Genomic DNA, 14,556 nt, shown 5'->3' with positions numbered 1-14,556 from the left:
GGAACCTCATATGCATGGATAGATCTCTAAACTACTTTAAGTGTTTTTGGGACATGTACCCTCTATGTTGAGCTCAAAAAGGAGCTATTGTTTACTGTCAGTTTCAGCCTATAGACTTCTTTCCTGTACATGAACATGTTGCTCAAATATATGTTGGTTTTGCATTGAATGCAGTTGGTCTATGCAAGCTGCAATAGCTAAGTGATTGCCAACTGTCAGGAGGTGATTTTACTGTTGTTTTCAGGCTAAAGAACTGATTGTCTAAGCACACAGAGTGCTAGAAACTATCATAAAAAGTTGCAGGCTGAAACTGAACTGTTTGGAAGACTTTGGCTTGCAGGTAGTCATGCAAAGTCTAGAACATGGAAAATGCAGAAAGGACAAACAACATAACCCAGATAGTGGGGGAAAAGCTTGACAGTAACAATTATGCCATATGGAAGTTCCGCATGGAGAACTTCTTAATAGGAAAAGGCTATTGGGAGTTGGTGACTAGAGCGGAAGCTGAACCTGAGCTCCCGGATCAACCTACGGTTGATCACAGACAATTACACCGAGCTTGGACAGAAAGAGCTCGTAGAGTCTTGCACTGGCTCTCTTTATGTATCTCAGATGCCATGGTAATGTAGATAATGAATTGTAGCTCTCTTAAGAATGCATGGGACATTTTGGTCAAGTATTATGGCACAACCACAAATGCCAAGAAGATACAATTGAAGCAGAAGTTCAACAATATGGAGAGGAAGAGCAGATCTATACAGGATTATGTCACAGAGGTTAAGACCATTGTGAATCTGTTGGCATTTGCTAGTTCACAGGTTGAAGATGAAGACATGGTTGCTGTGACTTTGAATGGCTTGGGGTCTGAATATAAGTCTTTTGACACTTCTGTGTTTGTGCAGGATGAAATGCCTGATTTCAATGAACTAGTTGCATTGCTTATCCATGAAGAGGTTAAGCTTGGCTTGGCTACAAGATCTAGTAGTTCTAAAAACAAGGATGCAATTTTCTATTCTAATCAACGCGGCCGTGGAAACCGTGGTAGAGGCTATGGATCTGGTAGAGGAGGCCAGCAAAATGCATCCTATGGCAATAACAAGCAGCAGGTATCAAATGCAAGAGGTGGTGGAAACTTTAGAGGTAGGGGGAGATCTAGCCCTAGAGGTAGAGGCTCCTCGCAGCAACAGTAGCGTCCATCTGACAATCCGAACAAGGATGAGGATTGTCATTACTGTGGGAACTATGGGCATATTGGCAAGGACTGCTGGGAGAAGTAGGGCAATTAGAAAGGCAAACAGCATAGACATTTTGCTACATCTAGTCAGGGAGATGATACTTCAGGAGATAGATTGTTTTCCATGCAGTATGTAAAAGATAGAGTTCCTGAAAAATGCTCTGATGATGCAGTTTGGTACATTATTCAGGGGCATCGAACCACATGACTCCTCACGGTGATTGGTTCACTGATATGGTCGCTGAAAAACATGGCTATCTCTATACAAGTGATGACATGCAGCGTAGCATTGAGCATAAAGGCAAAGTGCCTCTTGTGGTTCATGATGGCAGAAAGAAAAATTTGCATGATGTATTGCATGTTCCTTCGTTACGACAGAAAGAAAAATTTGCATGATGTATTGCATGTTCCTTCGATTACGAAGAACTTACTGTGTGTTGGTCAGATGAGGGAGCAGAACTTGCAGGTTAGATTCAACAAGCATGGGTGCTTTATTGAAGAGTTTGGCAATGGATGCAAGTTGATAGTTCGTGGCCACAGGAATGGCACAATGTTTACTCTTGATGCTACCTTGCCAAAGCTGAATTTGAACAACAACAAAAACACTAAATCTCCAAACTCTCTCATTGTAGGCAGTCGGCTTCTGACTTCAACCCCTAGGGATTTCACTATATGTACATCCTCTATATCACATGTGTTCAAGGCCAATTTATAAATATCCTTATTTGAGAATTTTCCTTTAGTAAAACATAACCCTTTTTTATTCAATCTCTAAGTAACCCCTTTATATGGGACCCTTCTGTATATAAAAAATGTTTAAAAATGGTATTTTTGAAATCCCTTATGTTGAACTGATGTGAGACATACATATATTTATGAGTAATCTCCTCTGGCTTCGACCTACCTACAAGCTAGAAGCATAAGAACGTCGACTCCGCATGTAGGATGGCCTTCAATACTCCATAAATCTCATTCTCTTTGAAGGTGAATAGAATAAGATAGTATCTCCAAGCTTCTCTCATACTCCATGAATCTCCTTAGTAGTGGGGTAACCACTCTCTAGATTCTATTGCCTCCTCTATTAATCACTTCCTCATGAAATAGGTATCCTTAGCTTATGGTAATAAGTAACTTTCCACTATCACAAAAAGCACCATCATAAAAGTATTAATGTATAGTTATCCATCTATTATGATACTCCAGTCATTCTTCTTTGCCATAATCATGCTGATGTAGCTTTATCAAGCTGTTAAAAATCATGTTTTGGCATGAAGAAAAAGTTTGGCAACTTTTTATGAGCATCAAGATCCACTCACACAGGGAAGATGCCTAGAATACATATTCCCATTATAAATGTTCCATAAAAGCATATATTTATTCTCTTCAAAATATACCTTATGATTTTTACTTATCCTCTAGGCCTTTGGTCACATCCCATCACCAACGTGCAACATCATTTACCTTATAAACTAGTCCCATCATCATTGGTATCCATAAGATTTCTATGCAAGTACCACAATATGCCTTCGTTCATGATAAGCGTACATAAGCCCATATCACCAATATTTAAAACATATCACATTTGAAGTCCATGTCTTTTGTAATATCTCATCATCCTTCATGATAATATCCTTACTTTTGAAACTTTAGTATTGAAACTCCAAGCCCTGAGTGTAGCCTAGTATCACATTCTCTTTTTCCAAAATAGTACTAACAACTCTAAGGAGAAACCATACTACTCATAGAAAGTAACCTTGGTGTATTATCCTATGAAACCAAACTTGTCATTGCAAGAAGCATCCAAATTTCTCTTACCTTAAAGGCGCATGATTGTCTCCATTATCTCTCACTTGTTTAAGTCTACAAGTCAGTTCAAATAAAATTCCTACAGATTGTGTGAAAAAAAATACTAATGGTGGAGAATGTTATGATATTCAATCTATTACTATGAGAATAATACTCTATTTGATGATTTTCCAAATTTATATTATTATTTTCTATTTCTTCATAATAGTGACGTATTACACTTATATGTTTTCACACTAATTGGATTGTCTCGAGTTCGAAAATAAGAAATCAATGTGTCTTGCGATTGTATTGAGAAAATTATTATTAGCCAGAGTAATTTTATTGTAAAAATTTCTTCATGTACTACTATAGTGCCTTTGTTATATTGGATTATTATTTTAGGCATATTCTCGTGTTGATCTTTTTATGCACCTTAGAAAATGTAAGTGTATCATATGCAATCAATAGAAGGATTATTTTATTTGAAAAAAATCACATGATGATGTTTACAAAAAGGGCATTTTAATTTTATATATTTTTTAAATGTAAGTTTCTTAGGAAAAATGGATCATTTTATTACTTTATGATACGTAATAAAGGGTACTTTTACATACCCTTCGAACACATGTGATATGGATGGTTTCTTATAGATACAACCCTTGAGTATGCATATAGCACTAATCGTATCATGCTAGGTGAATAAGCAGTGAGTTAATGTCTTTTGCATTTTTGTAAGCACATTATCAGTAGTCAGAGTAATATAGATGCAACCATTTGTGTATTTACTAGTGGAGCATCTTTGATGCACAAAATTTTTAAATCAAGCACTATTTTTGTATGGATTTATTTGTGCACTTCTACATGGTATTATCTATTATTCTTATAAGAGTTTATTATGGCTTCATAGTAAGATAATCATTTTTATAAGGTTGGATTTATTATTCTTGCCTTAGCAAAAATTCAAAATCATCTCATTCAAACAAAGAAAAAAACTCACAAAAGGATTCATTTATTGTCTCTCTTATTCTTTTTCTCTATTGTGTCCTCTAAAGTTTTTGGTGAATTAGTAGAATTATATTGAATGTGGATAGTCGAGAAGATGAGAAACAAATCCATAGTCACATAAAAGAAAATATCATTTTTATTTTCCAAGATATACAATAACTATTGTGTAATTAGAGTGAAGCTTGATAGGAGAGAAGAAGAGAAACAAATCCCTAATCACCTAAGAGAAATCATCTTTTTGATTGTCTACATCTCCTTTTAGAATTGACATTGAATATCCTTTCTTTTTGTTTGGTGGAAGGGATATGTCATAGTGAGGGGTGGAGAGAGAGGGGAGGCGAGGTGCATTAAAACATAATACAAGAGGCTTAAGCTAGCAAAGCCCTAAGTAGACAATACTAAAAGAATAGTACACCCTCTCTATTTTGTTAGACATATACAAAAGAGATTATCTCATTTATTGAAGGATATTTCTCTATAAAAATTTCTCTTATAGTTTAACCATACCTAGATCTTATGGAGAATCTATGAAAATTCTTTCCCATTTTTTATAGGTTAAAACATTCAAAAGTATCAAGACATTATATATTTGAAACTAGAAATTTTTTATCACATACTTGTTATATATCAAAATATAATTTTGTATTTAGACTTTGAGGATTTTTGTATAGGTACAAAAAGAGCTTTTGTATAAACTCAACAAGAAAAAAATTTCACATATAAGATACTTGGGCTTGGCAGGGGTGGTGAGACTAGATAGTTGACCAAGTTGTAATAATCCTGTATATTGTCACCTAAAGTTCTCAAACTTATAAAAACTTTTTTATTTGGCCCTTTGCTGAAATCAACCATATTTTTTAGACTTTTTTTGTTTAACAATTATATAGTTGGAAGGGTGATGTATCCTTAGACATGAATGACACTCACACAAGATGAATATCTTCATACTTTTTCATGGAGAGTTTTGGTGGATAACTCCATGGTGCTTCCAACCTGTATCCTAGCACCTCTTTTTTGCTAAAATAGATTTCATGAGTTATGTATTATTAATTAATCTTATCATCTAACATTTTTCTCAACATTTGGAAAGCTATCCATCAATTGGGTCCACCCATTGGTAGGGAACATTTGTCATGGGAACGCATCCACACACTCTTCACCAAAAATTGAGAATCTAAATAACCAACGTATAGATTTGGTACTCTCAACTTCTTAGAGTTATTTTTTGGCACATGATCCTAGGACATTTGATTGAAAATTAATGAGAATACTTCATTTACCCTCCTATATCCAAAACTTCAATAAATGGAAGGTTATCTTTAGTATTACTCACATGATATTTACTAACATACTTTAGAATTAGTCTTTTTTTATTCATAAACATTGATATATGTAAAAGGACTTTATACTTCATGTCTAATGTGTTAGTTTTATGGTTGTAACATGTGTGGCCTACAAAAGAGAGATATTCTTCTTCGTTCTCAATCACGCTTGCTATCAGATATGAGAGTATTGATGTCACAAGTATAATTTTCACCCTTGATGTTTGTATCGATTCTCTATTCTTTCTTCATTCTTTGTTATTGTTATCATTGTCTATTCCCTACATATAGTCACAATGACGTTGATGTATTATCTTTCTAGTTCGTGATGCACTCATATAGTTTTTGTTGTAATGCCTTCAATAGTGGTGCACTCCTTTAAAAACTTATGTATATAATATTGATTGTAACACTTTGGTGATGACCTATAACTTTTTTTCTAGCCTCAGGAAAAAAAAGAACATGTTTGATGGTAAAAATTTGAAATTCTTATAAGTCTCTAAGTAGTGGTAGACTCTATGTAGTAGGATGATGTAGATTAAGGGGCTCACCACCTATCAAATATCATTTTGATGAGAAGAAAATTGAGAGAGCTTAGAGAATCATGGGGCAAGAGAGCAATAATAGGAGTTACTATAAAATGGAGGAGAAGTAGGTGAATCTACATCCTTGGATATAGAAATATATATAAATTACACAAAGGATTTCCAAGATCTAGATATTCCTAAAGGAGTGTCTTTGGTGTACCATTCTCTTGCTAGTTCAAAGGATGAAGAGGAAACAATCCCTATCCATCACGTTGAGAGTACTCCTCCTCGTCAAGTGGTAGAAAGGTTATAGCATTTAGTGTGTGGCAGTGCAATCCTCTTGCTGGCTTCTCTAGTAGCATCAAATAAATCTTTGAGTTTCAATCCTTTACCTCCTTTGTAGAAGAAAAATAAGAATTCTAAAATGGATCAACTACTAGCACATAACCCTAGAAGAATATATAGGATATGATTGCTCATATTGTATCATGGCAAAGGACTATCCAAATGAGACACAAGTCCTAACTATTACTAAACCGAAAGGCAAGAAAAAGATAGATTGAGATCTTTAGGAAAAAGCTATGAAAGTAGTATGGAAATAGATGCAAAGATTGCAAAGAAATAGAGGAATAAATTAGGAAATGCAAAAAATGACACGAATTTGGTTAAGAATGGTAATGTCGACAAGCGATTTTGCAAGTAGAAAAATGATAATTATGAAGACTTGAGTCCCCATGAGGAGCAAGAGAGGATTTCTGAGCTATTTAGAGCATTGACTAAGTCTTTTCTGAAGTTAACCTAAAGAACTTCGAGATCTGATTTCAAGTTGTAAAGAGAAGTTGCTATCAAGAATTATGGTTAGCCAAGGATAGTATGGTAGAAGTATGCTAAAGATTTAAAGGGCACATTGGAATGCCAATGAGTGATTCCTATCCAAAGAGAGGTATTAGATTATATAAGGTACCAATCATTCCCATTGGACCATTTCAACTAAAGTTCATGAACCATAGTAGATTCCAACCTATGGAGAGTGTCAATAACAATTAGTCAAAGTAGTAGGTTTGCAATTTAGAATCACCTTCTTAGTACTCTATATTTAGGGGTTTGGTGACTATTACCATGTATTGTTGGGAAAAACTTTGTTTAGGTTGTCCATACTGAACTAGGATTGGGGATAAAATATAGTAATATTTTCTCATGGTTTCAAAGAGATAAGTATTTTTATAAACAATCACGTCAAATTTGAAACATAAGTTTCAAACTTTGGTAGCCCAGACAATCAATAAAGCACTAGGAATAGTTGACGATGAAGACGCATTATCTATTTAAGACAATTTAACTATGATCCTAGTGTCTGAAATGGATATAGTATATTACATGTAACTCAATCCAATTGTTATCCTAGTGTCTAAAGTGGAATATATTCTTTAAAAATATAATATATCACATGCAAATCCTTTCTAGAAAATTACAAATCCTCTAAAGAAAATTGTAACTCATATATAGGGATGTGATAATATCATGCAGGAAATCAATAGTTTTGAGGAAGTAATAATCAGTCACATGCAAGTAGACCAAAAGGGTAATGAGAGATCATACAAATTGTAGGAGAGTCTTATGATGTTTTGGATAAGACCAATCAATAAGCTATCATTCATGGGGAACTAAAATTCAAACATTCTATAAATAAATTATCAAGACTACTTGAAGATGATGTAGAAGAGGTGAACTAAGACTATATTCATCAGTTCCAAACCAATTAAAATGAGTATTTATGTAGATGAAGAATATAAGCAGAATTTAGTGCAAGAGTTCTGGGACATATTTTCATGGTAGTACATTGATATGAAAAGCTTCGATACTAAGGTATACCGACACGAAATTAATTTGAAAAATGATGCTAAACTAATAATGAAAAAGAGGTATGAGGTGAATCCCAAGGAAAAGAAAGTAAAAGAAGAGATTGATAAGCTCCTTAGGGCCAGATTCATTAAACTCATGAAATAACTTACATAGTTGTCACCCATTAGGGTTTTTTAAAAGAAGAATGGGAAGACTTAGAACTTTGTAGACTAGATCAAGTTGAATGCATCTACTATAATGCATCCTTTTCCTCTTCCATTTAGTGATTCTCTATTACATGATGTTACTAAACATGAGATATAAAATTTTCTTGATGGATTCTCAAGGTATAACCAAATTAAAATGCACCCAATGATCATGGAATGGGGATCATTTGTAAGTATAGTCATAAAATTTGGTCTTACGAATGCTTCATTTGAATTTCAAGGAGCAACTTACAAAACCTTTGAACCATATTTGATAGCATTTATGAATATTATCATAGATGAATTTTGTGCTTCACACAAAAATTATGATCATTTACAACATCTTGAGTTATGCTTTGAAAGATACAAGAAGTTTGGAATGTCACTAAAACCATTCAAGTTTGTGTTTGCTACCAAGAGGAGAGTACTACATGGGCACATTATTTGTGAAGAAGGGATGTCCATTGACCCTTAGAAAACTCAATTACTATGTAAATTTGCAATTTCTATACAATGGTGTAAGGAGCTATGAGGTATTTTGGTCATCTCAGGTATCTTAGATATGTACTCTACTAAACCATGCTTACAAGGAAGGGTATCTAATTTTTTTGGAAAGATAATTAGGACAAAGAATTTATTATATTGAAATAAATATTGGTAGTGGATCTATTTTCGCCACCCCACAATGGGATTATCATTTCATGTGTCGTTTTATGCCTTTAATATTGCTATAGGAGCTATCTTGATGCAAGAGAAAACTGCAGGGTGGTTTAGACATGTCTATTATGCTAGTACATATATGAAATGTACACTATACCATGTGCAAACTATTGAATAGAAAAAAAGATCAAATAAGATAATGTTGCACATTCTCAAGAAATTTGTGAGTGATAAGTGTAAAGATTGAGATACCAAACACTATAAGGATATAGGGGCATAGCGACAGGCAGTTGCAATGCATATTGGCGGTGTCACTATTTGTATCACAAAGAGCGATGGTACTCAGAGAACAAAAAAGCGGGTGAAACCCGAGTGGGGCATTTTTCCACAAAGAGTGAAAGAGAGAGCAAAATAGATCATATCTTTGGGAGGGAGAGGGAGAGGAAGAGAGAAATAGAGAAAATGAGAGCTTCTCACCACCAACGTCCCCGCCGTCACCGTTTGTGAAGAATAGGAGGAAGTGCACAAAGGAAGAAGAGGGGCTATCACAAAGAGGAGACAAAGAATCCATCCTCAGGCCTTTGCAGTGAGTACATTGCCTCCTCTTGGTTTGTTCTTGTTCTTTCTTCTTTTCTTTTGTTTATTTTTATTGAGAATGAGGTGCATTGAGGGTGAAAAATAAAAAATGAGAGAGGAAATGAGAGGGAGAAGAAGAAAGGAAAAGGAAGAGAGCACGAGAGAGAGAGAGAGAGAGAGAGAGAGAGAGAGAGAGAGAGAGAGAAAGAGAGAGAATAAACATGAAAGATAACAAAGAATATAAGAAAGAGAGGGAGGGAGAGAGGAGAATGGGTGAGAAAATACGAGGGATGGAGAGAAACAAAGAGAGGGTTTGTCACGAAGAGGAGATGAACAATCCATCCTCCTCTTGGTTTGTTCTTCTTTTTTTTTTCTTTTTTTCTTTTTTTTAAATGAGGTGCATTGTGAGGGAGAAAGAGAGAAAATGAGAGAAGGAGAAGAATAATGGAAAAGAATGATAAAATGAGAGAGAGAGAGAGGTTTGTATAGTTTAGGGATATAGATTTATAGATTTATCTATTAGTTAGTTATTTTAGTTAGATACTTTGCTTTAAATTGATTAGATTACTGATCAATAATTAAGAGAGAGAGAGAGAGAGAGGTTTGCATTATTTAAATTTTTATCTATTTAAATAATTGATTTGTAAGTTAGTAGGTTTATTTACAATTAGTAAGTTTAGATTTATAGCTTTCTAGCCATGATTTCTAGCTAATTTAAAGAGAGAGAGAGAGGGAAGGAGGGAGAGAGGAGAACGAGTGAGAAAACACAAGGGGTGGGAGAGAAACAAAGAGAGGGTTTGTCATGAAGAGGAGACGAAAAATCCACCCTCCTCTTGGTTTGTTCTTGTTCTTTCTTCATTTTTTTTGTTTGTTCTTTCTTGAGAATGAGGTGCATTGAGGGAGAAAGAGAGGAAATGAGAGAGGGAGAGGAAGAAATGAAAAGGAAGAGAGAATGAGAGAGATAATAAATATGAAAGATAATAAAGAAATGGGGAAAGAGAGAGAGAAAGAGAGAGGGAGAGAGGAGAATGAGTGAGAAAATACGAGGGGTGGAGAGAAACAAAGAGAAGGGCAACAAAGAGAGAGAGAGAGAGAGAGAGAGAGAGAGAGAGAGAAAGAGAAGGGGGAGAGAATATAAAATGAAGAGTGTAAGGAAAGGTGCAAAGAAATGGGAAGAAAACCAAGATTTTAGTTGAGGTTAATTTTATTGAGTTACAAGAGAAAAAATCCATTCTCAAACAAATTAAGAAAGAAAAAGAGAATGAGAACAAAAACCAATTGTTTGTCGTAATGTAGACAAAATGGAAAATGATAATGGTCATGATGCTCAAGATCGCGAGGCATATCTTAATTAGCGTGTCCCGTATCCTTACTCTCAATGCAAGCTGGTAATCAAATGAAAGGGTCACTTGTCTATAGACACATATGACGCTTTGGTGAGTTTCAATCAAAGATCATTGATCAGGCAATCTTAGACTTTGAGCAAATGGTACGAAATATATGTATCAATGATGTCTTATATTATTTTCGTAGACTAATTGAATATCATATACAAAAACATTAGATGTGGTTGTGACGAAGGAAATTTGCTATGAAAGTCTCTATACTATGACAGACTCCCTTCTGCCACCAAGTGAATGAGGTAAGGGCACCACCTAGTCATGGAAGAGTGGACTAGGACGCTATGCAAGAGGAAGAGGAGCTTGTGAGGGAGAAGAGAGGAAAACTGAGAGAGAGAGAGAGAGAGAGAGAGAGAGAGAGAGACAGAGACAAAGAGAGAGATATAACTACAAAAAATAGATGAATCAATAAAACTTAAGAGGGCACAAGAGATGGAGAACCCTCAAGACATAACCAAAATACACAATATGGACACCAATAGCATAGGCTTATTACATTGTAGAGCATGCATAAGCTATAGTAAGGGAATGAACTGCATAAGCTCATGAGAGAGAATGGGGAAGGCTCAATAGGGCTGAAGAAGACCTCTTGGCTCTCTCTTCCAAATTACAAAGGAGAAGGCATCTTTATATAAGCCTTGAGGGTGTTTAGGGAGAAGGTTAAGATAGAATAGGAATTAACACCACCAAAGCTGCATTAAGGCGGTTCCACCAATGTGGAAGCTCCATCTAGATATTTTGTTGACCAATTTTGTACTTAATCAAGTTCCATCATAGGTGTGTTGTCTCTATTCTCCCCCCCATAGCTTGAGTCCAAGAGCTCTACTATAAAAAAATATAGAGAATCTTCATAAAATAAGATCATATCTAGCAATAATAGAGAGAGAGTAGTGAGAATTCATACATTACTACTACAATTAAGGATGATTTGAGGGTGATTTGGGAGGGGAATTCTAATGTTTTATTAGCTTAAGAGAGAGGAGAAGAGAGGGGAAAGGGTTGGGAGTCTAATGAACGATGTTTTATGGAAGTATTAAGTGTGGGAAAGAAAGTGTAGGTGTGTATAAAATTGGGAGGTGGTCTCCACCGCAGTTGGAAAAAGTTGGTGTTCACCATTTTGGCCATATCTCCCGACTTGTAACTCCAAAAAATTATTAAAAAAACTAGCCAAAACTTCAGATCACGCGCTACAATTTTCATGTTGAAAAGTTTTTCTGGATCGGAGTGGAAGTATTTTTAAGAAATCTTACAAAATCATGTGCCTGATTTTTTTTCCACTAATGCTTCCAAGAAGGGTCCCATTTGTTTGAATTATCATAAGGCTCCAAAGCCATGACATTATGAGCCTCACATACCCTTTGGATGGCTTCAAATCCATTTCATGTCTTTTCTTTTTACATTTCACATTTTCCCTTCACCTTCCTCCATTGATCTTTACTCTTCACCCCCCCCTTGGTAAACCGGTCCATGAAATATTTCCATCCAGTTATTTCTTGGATTTCCCAAGAGGTTGTTCCCACCCTCTTCTTTATTTCAAACCTCCAAATAAAAAAAAAATCAACAAAGTATTAGACAAATATTTTTTTGTGATTTCTCGGATCATATAGCCTCCCCCCCAACCTAGCTAGAGGTATTTATGCCTCCAGACACTCTTTGGTATCTTGAGCTGACCCCACCCTGATGTGATAGGGTTTTAAGCGCCATCCATTTACCTTGGTCTTGTGCACTTTTCCCCCAATGTCTTGAAGTTTGTAGGAGCCATTGTTGAATTTTTGTGTGACCCAAAACGGTTCCTCCCACCGGTAGAGAAACTTGCCATCCTTTCTTTTATCAAAGCGATTGTCATATCGAAGCACTAAAGATCCCTCCTTGATATTTTTATCTATTAGCTTCTTGCTAAACTTTTCTCTACGCTTCTGAGCTTCCTCAGAGTAGTGGTTGATGGCTTCTTCACAATCCAATTGTATCCTCTCTAGGTCCAGTAATCTTTGATGTAACTTTTCCTTTTGAGAGCCTATTGTGCCACCTAATACTTGAACGCTAGCTAATTTCACCTCAACACGCAAAAGAGCCTCTTGTCCATAAACTAGATGAAAAGGTGTGAACCTTAACATGGTTTTGAAGGAGGTTCTATAAGCCCATAGAGCTCCACTAAGGTGCTTGTCCCAATCCCGGGGCCTTGAATGTACCTGTTTGCTGATGATTTTACAAATCATTCCATTTACCTTCTCCACCAATCCATTGCATTGAGGGTAGTAAGGGGTAGAGTGTCGTAGTTGAGTATTTAGCTTTTACATGAGTTCACCCACCACCACATTAGCTCTAAACCCTGATCCTCTATCTAATAGTATTTCAAGAGGGGTACCAAACCTACAACAAATGTGGTCAAAGGTGAATTTACTCACTTCCTTAGCAGTGATTCTTCTAGTGGCATAGCCTCGGCCCATCTAGTCATGTAATCTACCCCCATGATAATATACTCTTTTTCTGATGGAGTGTGTGGTAGAGGCCCTATGGTATCAATTCCCCACTTCTCAAAGGGTCCGTTGACCTTGATTGGGGTTTGGGGTTTTGCTATGAGCCGTCGTGGTCCTGATTTTTGACATTCTTCACATGTTTGACACCAATATTTGACATCTCAGTGTAGACTGGGCCAAGTAAATCCGGCTTGTAGAACCTTTCTACTTGTGATGTCGTGTGCAAAGTGGCCTCCACACACATCAACATGGCAAGCTTTTAAGATTTTTTCAATTTTCCACTTTGAAGGCACTTTCCTAAGCACACCATCCTTACCAAGACAATACAAACTATCATTTACCATGCGATATCTTGTAGCCTTCTGAGCTAGCCACTGTCTTTCTCCCTTAGTCAAGTGTTTGGGAGCTTCTCCTTGCTCTAAGAGGTGTAGAATATCTTCTAAGTCTTCCTTGCCTTGCTGAAGTGGGGGTTTGATAGCCACTACTCCCACCATTGACTCATTCAACTTTGATGATGCTAGATGGTCGGCATCCTTGTTCTGGTCTCTTGGCACATGATGTACTTGTGCCTCCCTAAATCTTCTCATAAGAGATTTGGCTTCTCTCATTTTACTAGAGAGGTTTGTATTTTTGCATGTCCACGTACCTTGCATCTGCCTTACCAATAACATGGAGTCTCCAAAAGCATTCAACCTCTCGATTGAATTACTAAGACACCAACAAAGACCATGAATTAAAGCTTGATATTCTGCCTCATTGTTAGAGTGGACACCTTCCAAGACGATTCCTTCACCATAGATTTTCTCTCCTAAAGGAGAGAAAAAAAAATGCATGCAGCTGCCTTATCCTTAGTTCTCTTGTATGCACCATCAAAGAAGAGGCTATAAGCATCTACAAGAGTCTTTATGGATGGGGGTGGTAGAATGTCCTTTCTTTTCACCCTGAGATTTTTCTCACAGCACATGTTTGTCAAAATATCAGCCTGGCATGCTCGAGTTGTTTTTTCAACCTGCACTGTATAATCAAACTCTTGAAGTTGGACCACCCACTTTGCTATTTTGTCAGAGATTTCCATATGTTGTAGTGCATAGGGAAACATATCCTCCATAGTGATGATCACAAACCTCTTTGGAAGCAAATATGGCCAAAATTTGGTTACTACAAACATGAGGGCCAACACTAGTTGTTCCATGGAGGTGTAAGCCTTCTCTAAGCTTTCATGAGGCGGTTGGCAAAATACAAAGGCCTCATGAAGGATGTTTTTGGATCTTTTTGTAGGAGAGCAATACCAATGGCCTCTTCTCCCACGCTAGGGTTTACAAAGAATGTTTCTTCCCAACAAGGCTGGAGGATTATAGGAAGTGACCCCAACATTTTCTTTATCTCTTTAAAATGTCCTTCACTTTGTTCACTCCATACAAGTGTTTCTTGGCGTGTCAGTTGTGCTGCAAGGGATATATGGCCTGAGAGAGTAAGTGTATAAATCTACCCAAATATCTTAGCTTTTGTAAGAAGGAGA

This window comes from Lygodium microphyllum, chromosome 15 (assembly GCF_053477565.2).
Source record: "Lygodium microphyllum isolate KBCC chromosome 15, Lygodium_microphyllum_v1.1.10, whole genome shotgun sequence".
Lineage (NCBI taxonomy): Eukaryota > Viridiplantae > Streptophyta > Polypodiopsida > Schizaeales > Lygodiaceae > Lygodium > Lygodium microphyllum.
Note: the sequence above shows the minus strand (reverse complement) of the source record.